The sequence below is a fragment of the Lontra canadensis genome, unplaced genomic scaffold, assembly GCF_010015895.1.
Source record: "Lontra canadensis isolate GAN:19392208 unplaced genomic scaffold, GSC_riverotter_1.0 scaffold145, whole genome shotgun sequence".
Classification (NCBI taxonomy): Eukaryota; Metazoa; Chordata; class Mammalia; order Carnivora; family Mustelidae; genus Lontra; species Lontra canadensis.
Genome location: NW_022631139.1, coordinates 1637505 through 1654613, shown reverse-complemented (window position 1 = coordinate 1654613; position 17109 = coordinate 1637505). Strand labels below are relative to the sequence as shown.

The window sequence follows — 17109 nt, the reverse complement described above, 5'->3', positions numbered from 1 at the left end:
TATTTATTTATTTGACACACAGATAGAGATCACAAGTAGGCAGAGAGGGAGGCAGAGGGAGAAGGAGAAGGAGCCTCCCTGCTGAGCAGAGAGCCTGACGTGGGGCTTGATCCCAGGACCCTGAGATCATGACCTGAGCCAAAGGCAGAGGCTTTTAACCCACTGAGCCACCCAAGTGCCCCACGGACAGAATCTTTCAAATGGACTCTCTGCTGACTGTGGAGCCCCCCACAGGGCTTGATCTCATGACCCATGAGATTATCACCTGAGCTAAAACTAAGAGTCAGACATTTAGCCAACTAAACCACCCCATCACCCCTATTTCCAGGACTTTTAAAAGTTGTGACTGAGCATCTCATATGTCTAGCATCCTGGATCATGCACCTGGCACATAATAGGTGCTCAGAAAATACCAAGTCCTTGTGAGCAGACCATCATACGTGAGTGTCAGTGGATGATCCACCTGTGGGAGGAGCCAAGCCTGGTGAGCATTCACATGATTATGATTATGGTCCATACTGAGCAGTAAATTCTGGTTTAATCTGTTAAACTGTGTAGTTTTTGTTTGTTTGTTTTGTTTTGTTTTTGTTTTTGTTTTTCATAATGGGCTATTTACATGTATGTTTTTAGTTAATGATCATAGCAAACCTATTAGTAATTATTATTATCTCTCTTTACATACAAAGGGAACTGGAGTATAGTATAATTAACTTTTCCAAATTCTACAACTAGGAAGTAGCTGAACTGGCATTTCAGACCCAAGTTTATTGGTCAAAGCCCATGCTTTTTCTACTACACTACATCAATATACCTTTCTTGATTTTGAAACACCAGCGTGGACAGACTTCATTCAAGGCACAGCTTTGGCTTGCATTTTAGGGGAGGTATAATTAATACCAAAGTACTTTCAGTAGTCTGGTGATTGCAAGAGACATTTGTCTCAAAGACTGATTTTTCCCTGCTGTGAGACTCCAGAGGGGTTACAAGTGCAGGAATAGAAAGTTCTGCCTTACTTGTGTTTGCTTTATATTACCAGGTCAACGAGACTCCATAAATATGTCCTTGGCTTTGTTCTTACTGAGTTTGCTCTGCCTGTGCACAAGCCTGTTAGGCAACAACCTCCATCCATCAGAGTTGTGCGATTTTACATCTGTGCTTCTTGTGTTTGCTCTGTTATCAGCAGATGTGTTAGCTACATATCTGCAAAATTATTCATTTAATAAAAAAAATTGTTTCTTGACTGACATGAGCCAGCCCTGTGCCAGCACACCATATTGGAAGGGATAGAGACATAGATAAATGCAATACAATTGGGCATTCATAGTAGAAACATATGTCATGCAGAAACAAATAAATAGTAATGTATCTCTGGATGGAGGTTGTATACATCAATAAGAGTGAAGCCAAGCTAAATTTTGAGCAATGAAGAAAAGCAGTAGGACAACAAGATAAGAGATGGGAGTAAGTTGGTGTGAGATGCTGTTGAGGGATAGGGCTTATCACAGCGACCCACATCCAGGTAGCTTATCTCCTAGTGCAAGAATAAAGAAAACAAGTGTCTGAGTGTCCGTATGTATACACACACCCACACACACGTGTGTATAGTGGTACCATTTAGTAAAATGTTGAAGCCTACAGTACAGAAACTGTAGAATTTAAAATTTCGTTTAGAAATGTTAAGTCTGATATTATAATGGGAAATAAACAATAGAATTATTGAGTAGGTAAGTGATTAACAGCTTAACATTTTGGGGTTTAATTGGTGAAGAGAGGAATAATTTTGAGACAATGGACATATATACATGATATTTGAGAGTATGGGGCTTGAGAGAAATAACATGTCAGATGAGACTGAACTTTGAAGGAGGGGATTCCACACAGTAGACCAAGGACAGACAATAGGAATAGAAGAAACCAGAAGAGAGTAACATCCTAAGATCCAAATAAAGTTAATGTTTTAAGAAGAAGAAAGCAAAAAGAAATCAATAAATTAAATTAAAAAAATAAAAAATTTAAAAGAAAGAGCAATTACTTGTGTCAAAATTGTGATGTGGACTGGGTTGTTTGGGTGGCACAGTCCTTTAAGTGTCCAGCTCTTGTTTTCTGATCAGGTCGTGAGATCACGCTCCTGAGATAGAGACCCACATCAGGCTCTGCACTCAGCTTGGGGTCTACTTGGTATTCTCTCTCCCTCTCCCTCTGGCTCTCCTGATCATGGTCTCTCTCTCTCAAATAAATAAATAAATCTTTTAAAAAAATGTGATGTGGACAAAATAACATGAAATGTGGTAAATGTGGAGATCAAATGTATGCAATAAAGGAATAAAAAAGCAGTATGTGTTCTTTTTTTATTGTTTGTTACCCCCACCCTCTCCAGTCCAACAAATGCATTATTTGCTGTTGTCTTTCTTGCCCTGTATCCATTAAGACAGATTTCCAGATGCATTGACCATGTTGCCTTACTCTCTTTGGCTTGAGAGTTTGGAATATTTTATATAAAATATAAAATTTCTGACTTTTCATGAAAGACTAATCTAATAAACACCTGAGAATCTGAAATGTGGGTTTCCACTCTAGCATGGCAATGATGGGCAAAAGCTGACAAGCAGCTGCATCTTTGAAGCAGGTCAAGTACTATCCAGTTGCCCACAGTTCACAATGATCACCCATACACAGCTAGGCACATATTCATGGATTGTTTAGACCATTTATATTGGCTTCTGGAATAAGCTGAGCATATGTAATTTAACTGCTGCAAGGTGGTCACCAATGAAGAATTTGTGTACAAGGATTTGTGTAATAGTAACATTTCTTGGCATATAGAGAAACTATCTGTTATCCCCACAAGTACTCCAGATTCACTGTGGGGCTTCCTGAACCCTTTCTTTCTGATGTCAGTCTATCAACACTGGTGCAGTTCTAAGTGCCCTAATGAGACATTGTCATCAACATGGCACAGACATGGCTGAACAGGCAACAGGACATTTCTATTTCACATTGAACTTTCTATCATCAGGTCTATTTCCATGGGCAAACTCTCCAAACCATACACTTTTCAGTTGTTCTTCCCCATGTGGCCAGCAGGAAAATGAGGGTTCCAAACAGGATCACATTTCTGCTTGCCTGATGCCTTTGTGGAATCAATCAGAGCAAGTAATACTAGGAAGACTGAGAGATGGCAAAGAAGGATTAGTAAATATGATCTTATTCCAACAAACCACATAACCTAAAAGAACAATTTGTGCATCTGACAGTAGATATTGCAATTGAGTATCACTTTCCAGCAGTAGAATTGCTGCTAAGGCTGTCAGCACACAGCAGGTGGTTGGAAGTTGGCAACTTTTATGAAAGCCATTTATATTACAGTGCATTTCATGTAAACAGTGACAATAATAAGCTAAAATGTTCCAGGAATAAGATGCAAATATTATAAATGGGCTTGCTTCAATAAGAATTTGGGCCGTTGTACCTTAATTAGAGAATAACATTAAGATAGCATCTGCATATTTGATACATTTTGGGCTCAGAGTGCTATTGGAAATTATTCACCACAGTTACCCTGTAAGGATTCCTGTTAACTTTGGTGAATCTACTATTTTGGAGACTACTAACACTATTATTCCACTTCTTTTGGGTTTCCAATTGGTTCAATGCTTTTGAGTTTTGGAAGATACAGTTTCTTTTTTTTCTGTATTTTCAATGACAGTCACAGTACCACAGTACTAGTCCTCAAAATATTCAAGTTCTTTTTCTGTTCATCCTTGGAAACATTCAATTTTTAATAATCACATAACTGTAGAGACTAGACTCTCCCTGAAGCCTTCTTTAACTAAAATCCTTTAATAAACTGAAAACTAGAAACAGATAATTTCACAACAGATTAAATTCTCTAGGTTGTCCTTAAACCCCCTTGTGTTCCAGTTAGTAAATTTTAGTAAACTAATCTGGATCAAACGAAATTCAAAACAGGTAAATAATTGTAGCTATATCTACTGTACTGTTACATTGAGTGACAGAAGAAAGTATGAAATATGTTACCTGTATCAAGCTGTGTACAGTTTTAAAAACACATAAATATATATTTTATATTATGACATTTTATATTTGTAAGTTACTACAAAGTCTCCTTGAAAAACACATAAATATATATTTTATATTATGACATTTTATATTTGTAAGTTACTACAAAGTCTCCTTGAAACAATTTTGTTCTAATGAAGAGAGATATATCAGATATTTGGTGAAAGATTTAAACAAATCTAAAATACTGGATATTTTAAAAAACAGAAAATGAGGTGTGGAAGTTACAATTACTTTCTAAAGAACTTATATAATGTATACCTTGCCTAGGATAAAACCAGCTATCTCTCTATTGTGTCCCTCCCTCCCTTCCTTCTTTTCCCTCCTCCATTTATTTTTTAAACTGTGGTAAAATATATATAAAATAAAATTTAGCATTGTATTATTTTAAGAATCCAATGGCACTAGGGGGTCTGGATGGCTCAGTCAGTTAAGTGCCTGACTCTTGATTTTTAGGTCAGGTCATAGTCTCAGGGTCCTGAGTTCAAGCCCTGTGTGGGGCTTCATGCTGGGTGTTGAGCCTGCTTGGGATTCTCTGTCTTCCTTTCCCCACCTCTTCTCTTAAAAAAAAAAAAAAAAAAAATCCCTGCCATTAAGTGCATTTACAGTGTAATACAATTATCACCACTATCTCTTTTCAGAACTGTTTTATTGTTTCAAGTAGAAACACTGCACCTATTAAAAAACCACTCTTACCATTTCTTTTGTCTCTGGCACAACCCTTTTATATTCTGTCTCTATGAATTTAACCATTCTAGGGACCTCATGTAAGTGGAATCGTACAGTATTTATCTTTTTTTTTTCTGTCTTCTTGTGACTGACTTATTTTATTTAGCATAATGTCTTCAAGCTTCATCTATATTGTAGAACATGTCAGAATTCCCATCATTTTAAGGCTGAATAATATTCCATTACATGCATATGCCCCATCTTGTTTTTCTAGTCATCTGATGATGGCACTTGAGCTTTTTGCACACTTTGGTTATTGTGAATAATGCTGCAAAAAACATGAGTGTAGAAATAGTTTTTTGAGATTTGCTCTCAAATATTTTGCATATAGAATTGCCAAATTGTGTGGGAATTCTATTTCTAATATTTGAAGAACCATGACATTGTTTTCCATAATGGCTGTACATTTTTTGTATTCCAGAGCAACAGTACACAAGGGTTCCAATTATTCTACAACCTTACTAACATTTATGTTCCTTTTTTTTTCTTGACAATAGCCATTCTAATGTGTGTGAGGTAGTATCTCACTGTAGTTTTGAATTATATTTTCCTAATAATTAGTGATGTTGAGCATATTTTCATGTGTTTTTTGGTCATTTGAATGTCTCTTTAGTGAAAAGACTATCCAGATCCTTATCCTATCAAAAAAAAATTGCCATTCTTTATCTCAATTAGGACATTTGGCTTTTGTTGATAAACCAAAGGAATTATTTTCTTAAAGATTTTATTTATTTTTATTTTAGAAAGAGAGAGAGTGAGAAAGAGTGTGCATGAGCTGGGAAGGAGCAAGGGAGGGGCAGAGAATCTCCAGCAGGCTCTGTGCTGAGTGGAGAGCCTGACATGGGGCTTGACCCCAGGACCCTGCAATCATGACCTAAGCTAAAGCCAAGAGTCAGTCACTCAAATAACTGAGCAAACGAGGTGCCCTGTAAAGGAGTTCTTTATATATTCTAGATATGAATCTCTTATCATATACATGATTTGCAAATATTTCTCAAATTCCATGGCTTTCTTTAATTATGCTGACTGTGGTGCACATAAATTTTAAATTATGCATAATGCAATTTATCTATTTTCTTCATTTTCCTCTGTACTTTGTGGCATATCCAATAAATCATTATCAAACCCAATGTCATGAAGCCTTTCCCTTATGAATCCTTCTGAGTTTATAGTTTTAGGTGTTACATTTAGGTCTTTGATCCATTACGGATTAATATTTGTATATGGTGTAAGGGAATTTCCAGTTTCATTTATTTTGCATGTGGATATCAAGTTTTCCCAATACCATTTGTTGTCCTTTTTCCATGAATGGTTTTGGCACCTTTGTTGAAAATCATTTGACCATGTGAAGATTTATTTCTGGATTCCATTCTACTTTGTTGGTCTATGTTTTTCTCTAAGTCAATCTAATACTATTTTAATTACTACTGCTTTGTAATAAGTTTTGAAGTAAAAAAAAAAAAAAAGCAAAACAAAACCAAAAAAAACTGTACCCCCCCAACTTTGTTTATCTTTTACAAGATAGTTTTGACTATTTAGTGCCCCTTGATGGATGAATCCCTTTAGGATAAATTTTTCTACTTTTGAAGGAAAACATCTTTGGGATTTTGATAGAGATTGTATTGAATCTGCACATCACTTGGATACTATTGACATCTTAGCATTATTAAGTCTTCCATTCAGTATACATGGGAAGCCTTCTCATTTATTTGGATCCTCTCTAACTTATTTTAACTTTTTTGTTGTTTTTGTTTTCTGTGTAAAACTTGTCATGCTCCTCACATTCCTGGTTAAATTTATTCCTAAGTATTTAATTCTTTATGATTCTATGTTAAATAAAATTTTTTCCTTCATTATTTTTCAAGTGGAAATATGACTGATCCTTGTGTACTGATTTTTTGAAAGATTTTATTTATTTATCTGACAGAGAGAGAGAGAGCACAAGAGGGAAGGGCAGAGGGAGATGGAGAAACAGACTCCCCACTGAGCAGGGAGCCAGATGTGGGCTGGATCCCAGGATCCAGAGATCATGACCTGAGCTGAAGGCAGATGCCTAGCAGACTGAGGCACTCAGGTGCCCCTGTGTACTGATTTCTTATCTTGCAACTTGCCTGTACATTTTTATTAGTTCTAAGAGAATGTTGTGCAGTCCTTAGAGTTTTTTACATATAATATCATCCCATTTGTGAACAAAGACAATATTACTTATTTTCCAATCAGGGTTAGCATTTACTTTTCTTCTTGCCTATTTTTTTTCTAGCTAGGACTACCTGTACTGTGTTAAATGGAAATGGTGAAAATGGGCATCCTTGTCTTGTTTTTACTCTTAGAAAAGAAAAGTTTTCAGATTTTCACATTTGAGTATAGATTGGCTGTGGGCTTTTCATATATGACCATTAAAACATTGAGGTGGTTTTTTGTTTTGTTTTGTTTTGTTTTTCTATTACTGATTTTTGAGTATTTTTTCATAAAAATTATTGATTTTTAAAATGCTTTTATTGAATTAGCTGCTGAGATAATCATGTGTGGTTTTATTCTTCAGTATGCTAATATAATTTTTGCACTGTTTGATTTGTATATTTTCAGCTATCCTAGTAGTACAGGAATTAATCACATTTGGTTGTGGTCTGCAGTCCATTTTTTTTTTAACATGTAATGTATTATTTGTTTCAAGGGTACAGGTCTGTGATTTAACAGTCTTACACAAATCATAGCACTCACCATAGTGCATACACTCTCCAGTGTCTATCACTAAGAAATCCCATCCCCCCTTCACTCCAGCAATCCCCAGTTTGTTTCCTGAGATAAAGACTCTCTTATGGCTTGTCTCCCTCTCTGATTTTGTCTTGTTTCATTTTCCCCTCCCCTTCCCTATGATTCTCTGTCTTGTTGCTCAAAGTCCTCTTATCAGTGAGATCATATGATAATTATCTTTCTCTGATTGACTTATTTCGCTTAGCATAATACCTTCTAATTCTATCCATGTCATTGCAAATAGCAAGATATTGTGTTTTTTTTTTGATGGCCTCATAATATTCCATTGTATATACTTACCACATCTTCTTTATCCATTCATCTGTTGATGGATATCTGGTCTCTTTCCATAGGTTGGCTATTGTGAACATTGCTACTATAAACATTGGGGTGCAGGTGCCCCTTCAGATCACTACATTTGTGTCTTTGGGGTAAATACCCAGTAGAGCAATTGCTGAGTTTCAGGGCAGCTCTATTTTCAACTTTTTGAGGAACATCCATACTGTTTTCTAGAGTGGGTGCACCGGCTTGTGTTCCCACCAACAGTGGAGGTGTTTCTCTGCATCCTCTCCAACATCTGCCCTTTCCTGATGTGATAATTTTAGCCATTCTTATGGAGCGAGGTGGTATCTCATTGTGATTTTGATTTGTATTTTCCCTAATGCAAAGTGATGTGGAGCAATGTTTCATATGCTTCTTGGCCATTTGGATGTCTTCTTTGCAGAAATGTCTGTTCATGTATTTTGCTCATTTATTGATTGGATTATTTGTTCTTTGGGTGTTGAGTATGAAAGTTCTTAATAGATTTTAGATACTAGTCCTTTATCTTATATGTCATTTGCAAATATATTCTCCCATTCCATTGGTTGCCTTTTGGTTTTGTTGACTATTTCCTTTGCTGTGCAAAAGCTTTTGATCTTGATGAAGTCTGAATAGATCTTTTTTTTTGTCTTTGCTCCCCTTGCCTTTGGAAATGTTTCTAGGTAGAAGTTGCTGTAGATGAGATCAAAGATATTGCTGTCTGTGTTCTTTAAAAATTTTTATGGATTCTTGTCTCACATTGCGGTCTTCCATCCATTTTGAGTCTATTTATTGTGTGTGGTGTAAGGAAAGGGTCCCGTTCCATTCTTCTACATATGGCTGTCCAATCTTCCAAACACCATTTGTTGAACAGACTGTCTTTTTTTTTCCTTTGGACATTCTTTCCTGTTTTGTCAAAGATTAGTTGACTATCAAGCTGAGGGTCTAATTCCAGGCTCTCTATTCTGTTCCATTAATCTATGTCTCTGTTATTGTGCCAGTGCCATACTGTCTTGATGATTGCAACTTTGTAATAGAGCTTGAAGTCTGGAATTGTGATGCCACCAGATTTGGTTTTCTTTTCTGAATATCCCTCTGGCTATTCAGGATTTTTACTGGTTCCATACAAATTTTAGGATTATTTGTTCCATTTCTTTGAAAAAAAAGTTGATGGTATTTTTATAGGGATAGCTTTAAATGTGTAGATTGCTTTAGGTAGCATAGACATTTTCACAATATTTTTTCTTCCAATCCATGAGCATAGAACATTTTTCCATTTCTTCATGTCTTCCTCAATTTCTTTCGTGTGTATTCATAGTTTTCTGAGTACAGATTCTTTGCCTCTTTGGTTAGATTTACTCCTAGGTATCTTATGGTTTGGGGTGTAATTGTAAATAAGATAGACTTATTAATTTCTCTTTCTTCTGTTTTATCATTGGTGTATAGAAATGCAACTGATTTCTTTAGATTGTCTTTATATCCTGACACTTCACTAAATTCCTGTATGAGTTCTAGCAGTTTTGGAGTGGAGTCTTTTGGGTTTTTCACATAAAGATTCATATCATCTGCAGAGGTTGAGAGTTTGACTTCTTTTTTGCTGATTTGGATGCCTTTCATTTCTTTTTGTTGTCTGATGGCTGAGGCCAGTACTTATAGTACTATGTTGAATAGCAGTGGTGATAATGGGTATTCCTGCTGTGTACCTGACCTTAAGGGAAAAGCTCTGTTTTTCCCCACTGAGAATGATATTCACTGTGGGTTTTTCATAGATGGGTTTTATGATATTGAGGTGTGTACCCTCTATCCCCACGGTGTGAAGAGTTTTGATCAAGAAAGTATGCTGTACGTTGTCAAATGCTTTTTCTGCATCTATTAAGGGTATCATATAGTTCTTGTTTGTTTGTTTTTTTTTTTTTTAATGTATTGTATCACATTGACTGATTCGTGAATGTTGAACAAGTCTTGCAGCCCAGGGATAAATCCCACTTGAATAATTTGTTTATTGCACTGTTGGATTCTATTGGCTAGAATTTTTATGAGAATTTTTGTACCCATATTTATCAGGGATATTGGTCTGTAATTCTCCTTTTTGTTGGGGTATTTGTCTGGTTTTGGGGATCAAGGTAAGGCTGGCCTCATGAAATGAGTTTGGAAATTTTCCTTTTTTTTTTTTTTTTTTTTTTTCTTTTGGAACAGCTTCAGGAGAATAGGTAATAATTCTTCTTTAAATGTTTGGTAGAATTCCCCCTGGGAAGCTGTCTGGCCCTGGGCTCTTCTTTGTTGGGAGATTTTGATGACTGCTCCAATTTCCTTACTGATTATGGGTCTGTTGAGGTTTCTCTATTTCTTCCTGGTTCAGTTTTGGTAATTTATACTTCTCTAGGAATGTATCCATTTCTTCCAGATTGTCAAATTTGCTGGCTTATAGTTGCTCATAATATGTTCTTATAATTGTTTGTATTTCTTTGTTTTTGGTTGTGATCTCTCTGGTTTCATTCATGGTTTTATTGATTGGGCCTTTCTCTTTTGTTTTTGATAAGTCTGGCTAAGAGTTTATCAATCTTATTAATTCTTTCAAAGAACTAGCTCCTACTTTTGTTGATCTATTCAACTGTTCTTTTGATTTCTATTTCATTCATTTATCTTCTTTTTATTATTTCTCTGTTTTTAGGCTTTATATGTTGTTCTTTCTACAGCTCCTTTAGGTGTAGGGTTAGGTTGTATATTTGACAACTTTCTTATTTCTTGAGAAAATCTTGTATTGGTATATATTTTCCTATTAGGACTGCCTTTCTACATCCCAAAGATTTTAAACAGTTGTATTTTCATTTTCATTTCATTTTTTTTTAATTCATCCTTAATTACCTAGTTGAGCCATTAATGCTTTAGTAGGGTGTTCTTTAGCCTCCATGTATTTAACTTCTTTCCAACTTTCCTCTTATGATTGTATTCCAGTTTTAAAGCATTGTAGTCTGAAAATATGCAGGAAAAGATCCCAATCTTTTGGTATAGATTGAGACGTGATTTGTGACCTAGGATATGATCTATTCTGGAGAATGCTCCATGTGCACTAGAGAAGAATGTGTATTCTGTTGCTTTGGAATGGAATGTTCTGTATATATTAGTGATGTCCATCTGGTCCAGTGTCATTTAAATCCTTTATTTCCTTGTTGATCTTTTGATTAGATGATTTGTCCATTTCAGTGAAGGAAGTGTTAAAGTTCTCTACTATTATTGTAATATTATCAATGTGTTTCTTTGATTTTATTATTAATTGGCTTATACAATTGCTGTTCCCATCTTAGCGTCATAGATATTTAAAATTGTTAGATCTTGTTGGACAGACCCTTTAAGTATGATATAGTGTCCTTCCTCATCTCTTATTATACTTTTTGGTTTAAAATCTTATTTGTCTCATATAAGGATTGCCACCCCAGTTTTCTTTTGATGTCCATTAGCATGGTAAATTGTTTTCCACCCCCTCACATTAAATATGGAGGTGTCTTTGAGTCTAAAATGAGTGTCTTGCAGACAGCATATTGATGGATCTTGCTTTATTTTATCTATTCTGATATCCTGTGTCTTTTGCTTGGGGCATTTAGCCCATTTACATTCAGGGTAAATATTGAAAGATATAAATTTATTATTTATTGTCCATTGTATTGCCTGCCAGGTGACTGTTACTGTACATTGTCTCTGTTCATTTGTGGTCTATATTACTTTCAGGCTCTCTCTTTGCTTTGAGGACCCCTTTCAATATTTCCTGTAGGGCTGGTTGGCTGTTTGCAAATTCTTTCAATTTTTGTTTGTCCTGGAAGCTTTTTATCTCTCCTTCTATTTTCACTGACAGCCTAGCCAGATATAATATTTTTGGCTGCATATTTTTCTCATTTAATGCTATGAATATATCATATCAGCCCTTTCTGGCCTGTAAGTCTCTATGGATAAGTATGCTCCCAATCTCATATTTCTACTGTTATAGGTTATGGGTCTCTTTTCCTGAACTGCTATCAGGATTTTCTCATTGTCTCTGAGACTTGTAAGTTTTAGCATCAGATGACAAGGTGCTGACCTATTTTTATTGATTTTTGAGGGTTCTGTGCCTTCTGGATTTTGATGCTTATTTCCTTTTTCAAGTTAGGGACATTCTCTGTTATAATTTTCTCCTATATATATTCTGTGCCTTTCTGTATTTCTTCTTCTTTTGGCTTCCCAAATATTCTAATATTGTTTCATCTTATGTTATCACTTATCTCTTGAATTCTCCCCTCATGATCTGATGGTTGTTTATCTCTCTTTTTCTCAGATTCTTTATTCTCCATCATTTGGTCTTCTCTAACACTAATTCTCTCTTCTGTCTTATTTACACCAGCCCTTAGAGCCTCCATTTTTTATTTCACCTCATTAATAGCCTTTTTGATTTCAACTTGGTTAGATTTCAGTTCTGTTATTTCCCCAGAAATGGATTCTCTAGTATTTTCTCTGCTTTTGTCAAGCCCAGCTAATGTCTTTTTTTTTTTTTTAAGATTTTATTTATTTGTCAGAGAGAGAGGGAGACAGAGCAAGCACAGGCAGACAGAATGGCAGGCAGAGGGAGAAGCAGGCTCCCTGCCGAGCAAGGAGCCTGGTGTGGGACTTGATCCCAGTATGCTGGGATCATGACCTGGGCCAAAGGCAGCTGCTCAACCAACTGAGCCACCCAGGTTTCCCCCAGCTAATATCTTTATAATCATCATCCTGAACTCTAGGTCCAACATCTTACCAATGTCTTCATTGATTAGATCCCTGGCAGTCCATACTGCTTCTTATTCTTTTCCTTGAGGTGAGTTTTTTGTTTTGTCATTTTTTCCAGAGAAAAATAGATGAATGAGAGAGCAAAATGCTAAAAGGGTAACAATGACCCCAGAAAACTATATACTAAACAAATCAGAAGAGACCCAAATCCAGGGGGAAAAGAAAGGAAAAAAAAAATACGATCAGACTGGTGAACAGAGCCACCCACTAGATTTAGGGTGTATTTTGGTCTGTTAGAAGACACTGTCTCCCAGAAATTTAAGAAAAGAAAAATATATACACAAAAATAAGGGTAAATATGATGAAGGGCTGGGATATGACTATAAAATGAAAATTAAAAAAAAAGATTTTAAAAAAGGGAATTAATAAGAAGTTAGTTGAAAAAATAAAGAAAAAATTTAAAAAAAGAGAGAGAGAGAATGTGATCAGGCTGGAGATTAGAACCAAATTCATGCACTAGATTTAGGTTATATTTTGGTCTGTTAGATGAAACTGTAACCCACAATTTTAAAGAAAGAAAAACTTTATATATCCTAAAAATAAGGCTAAATACAATGAAGGAATAGAATATGACTGTAAAAGTGAAAATTTAAAAAAAAAATTTAAAGGAATTGATAAAATAAGATGTTTAAAATAGGAAAGCAGAAAAATTTTTAAAAAATAGAAAAAGAAAAAAGAAAAGAAAAAAAAATTAACTTTGAAAGACTAAAGAATCATGAGGAAAAAGCTATGAATTCTATGTGTTGTATTCCCCTAGTGCTGCAGTTTTGCAGTTCTCATTGGTCGGCCAACTTGGTATTGGCTGGATGTTCTTGCTGATCTTCTGGGAAAGGGACCTGTTCCAGTGATTCTAAAATGTGTTTGCCCAAGGTGGAACTGTATACCCTTCCCAGGGGCCAGGTTAAGTAACATGCTTGGTAGTTTTTGTTCCCTGAAAACTTTCCAAAGCTTTGGAGGGTGAGAATTAAAATGGTGGCCTTCCAATCTCTGGCCTCAGAGGAGCCAAACACTTGGTGTCCCACTCCTCAGTGCACCCTCAGAGAAAAGCAGTCAATCATTCCTGTCTCCCTGGTCTCTGGCTGCACTCCATGCTCAGCCAGCCTGTGACCTAGCATTTAGATCTCTGGGAAAAGACCCCATTTGGATTTCCAAACCCAGCAGCTTTTTGCAGTGCTCTCATAGCTGCTCTTCCTGGGGGAGGAAGGGGTGTTTCCCCAGATCTGCCACTTGTTAGGTCCATGCTTGAAGAGTAATGGCCCAACTGTGCCACAGATCGCAATTGATGGCAACCCTGAGCTGAAGAGCCCACTTTTTGGCTTTGTCTTTGGAGCTGGTTTCCCTGAGTTGATGCCTGGGAGCTCTGCCACACTCAGGCATCCCCAGTCTTTCTGTGACCCCACGGGTCCTGAGACCACACTGTCCCAGTGAGGTTTCCACCGCCCCGATTAGCCACTGGAGCAACATTCCTCAATGGACCAAACTCTGGTAGGCAGCTAAAAGAGGTTTTGTCCTCATGTAGTTTATCTTCCCAAATATCACCTCAGATTCATTTCTCCGCATATCCTCCATTCCAGCAATTGGTGGTTGCTTTTCTGTTCATAGAATTGCTACTATTATTATCTTTGATCTCCTGTTGAGTTTGTAGGTGATCAGAATGGTCACCTGAATATCTACCTGAATTCCTGGTACCAGAAGAAATTTATGTCTCCTACTCCTCTGCTGTCCTGTTCCTCCTCTCTAGGATTATCTTTACTAGTATTTAGATAGGATTTTTACATCAGTATACATCAGGAATAATGAACTATAATTCAAGAAGTATTCCCTCTCCTTCAATTTTTTTGTAAGAATTTGAAGAGTATTGGTATTTATTTTTCTTTAAATGTTTGGTAGAATTTACTAGTAATGACAGTTGGTATTCTGCTTTTCATTGTTTGGAAATTTTTGATTAGGAATTCAATCTTCTTTCCCTTTTTAGGTCTTTCAGCCTTTCTATTTCTTCATGATTCAGTCTTGGTGGGTTGCATTCCACCCAGGATTTACTAATTTCATCTAGATTTTCTAATTTTTCAGTATATAGTTGTTCATAGAATTCTGACAAAATCCTTTTTCTTTTTACTTGTTTCACTCTTCTGTTTCTTTTTTAGTCTAGCTAATTGTTTATTAATTTTCTCATTTTGAAGAACTAACCCTCAGTTTTATTTATATTTTCTATTCTCTGTTTTATTTAACTTTTCTCACAGTATTTTCTTCCTTCTGCTCGTGTGTTCTTATTTTCTAGTTTCTTAAGGTAAACATTTAGATTTTTGGTTTGAAAGCTTGTTCTCTTTTAATGTAAGCATTTATAGTCATAAATGTCCCTTACCAGAACTGCTTTCACTGCATCCCATAAGTGTTATTATGCTGAGTTTTCACATTCATTTGTCTCAAGATATTTTCTAAATTCCTTATGATACCTTTGAACCATTAAAGAAATACTGTTTAATTTCCAAACATTTTTAGACCTTCAGTTTTCTTTCTGCTATCAATTTCTAAATTAATTCCTTGTGATTGAAAAGACGTATTTTTTTTCAAAATTTTTAAATGTATTAAGAATTGTGACTACACACATGGTCTTATCATAGAGAATATTCTGTGTGTATTTCAGAAAACTGTCCAATCTACTGTTGTTGAGTTCAGTATTTCATAAATGTCTTTTAGGTCCAGATTTTCCAGCAGTGATTACCTTCCTAAAATACATGCCTTTCGTGAAGGACCTCTTCCACCTGTCCCCAGATAAGAAGAAGAACAAGAAGAAATGCCTGCTTCAGAGCCCCAACCCCTACTTCATGGATGTGAAGTGACCAGGATGCTACAAAATCACCACCATCATTAGGCATGCAGAAATGGTGGTTTTGTGTGTTGGCTGTTCCATTTTCCTTTTCCAGACTACAGGACAAAAAGCTAGGCTCACAGAAGGATGGTCCTTCAGATGGAAACAGCACTTACAGTGGTAAATCAAAATGAGTGGGAAACTATCCCAATAAATAGATTTTGGATTTTTAAAAAATGTCTTTTAGGTCTAGCTTATTAATAGTGTCATAGATATCTTCTATTTCTTTATTGACCTTCCATGTTGTTCTATCCATTATTTAAAGTAGACATAGGAGTCTTCCACTATTATTGTAGAGCGTCGTATATCTACCTTTAGTTGTGCCAATGTTGGCTTCAGATTATAAAGGAACTCAGGTGTTTGGGGCATATGGGTTTGTAATTGAATCTTTTGAAGAAATAACACTTCCATTATTATGTAATGTCTAAATTTGTAATTTATAATATATTTTACTAACACTTCATTTTTAAAGTATTAATATAATGACTCCTGTTTTTGTGTGGTTACAATTTGTGTGAAGTATCTTTTCCTCTTGTTTCATTTGGAGCACAGGTTTTTCCTTAGATCAAAAGTAAGTTTCTTGTAGATATTATATAGTTGGGTACTGTGTTTTTTTCCTATCCATTCTGCTAATTGTATTAATTGGAGAGCTTAATCTGCTTAAACTTAAAGTAATTGATGATAGGAAAGGATTTGCTCCTTTGGGTTTTTGTTTGTTTGTTTGTTTGTGACTTACAGCTTTTTTTCCCTCCTTTCTTCTGGTTTTACCTTCCTTGTATTAATATTATTTCTGTTATATATTCTCTACATATTTTTCTTTGCGATTGCCAAGGGATTACATAAAGCATCCTAAAGTTATAACAACCTATGTTAATTGATAAGAACTTAATTTCAATCACATTAAGTAATATTTACCTTTTATATTCCTGCTTCTTCCCCCACTTCATTATTTATGTCACTAGTTGCATCTTTATATATATGTACCCATTAACATAGATCTAAAATCATTTCATATATTTTTTGTCTTTTAAATTCTATGAAAGAATAAAAGTGTAGTTAAAAAGAAATCTATAATAATACAGTTTTAAAATTGTTTCATATATTTACATCTATCAGGAACTGTCTACTATTTTGTTTTTTTCCAACCTGAAGGACTCGCTTTGATGGAAACCAGTAATTTTATTTATCTGGGAAAGTCTTAAGTTACTCATCATTTTGAAGGACACTTTTGCTAGATATGGAATTATTGTTTTTTTTTGTTGTTGTTACTTTTTTCTCTCAGCACTTTAAGTATTTTATCCCACTTCATTCTATCTGTAAGATTACTGCTGAGAAGACAGCTTATTATCTTATAGGGCTTCCTTTGCATATGACAAGACATTTTTCTCTCAGGACATCCAAGATTCTCTCATGACTTTGGACAATTTGATCATAATATCTCAATGCGAATATCCTTGTTTTTTTTCTACTTACATTTTATTAGCCTCTTTTTGTATTTTTGTATTTATCTCCTCAAATTTGGAAATTTTCAGCCATTATTTCTTCAAGTAAATTTCTGCCCCTTTCATGCTCTCTTTCCAGGA

General features: G+C 35.4%; 1 pseudogene; it reads left to right on the top strand.

Annotated features, from left to right (window-relative positions):
- Positions 1-15392: 15392 nt before the first annotated feature.
- On the top strand, positions 15393-15650 carry LOC116858979 (annotated as a pseudogene).
- The last annotated feature ends 1459 nt before the right edge of the window (positions 15651-17109 follow it).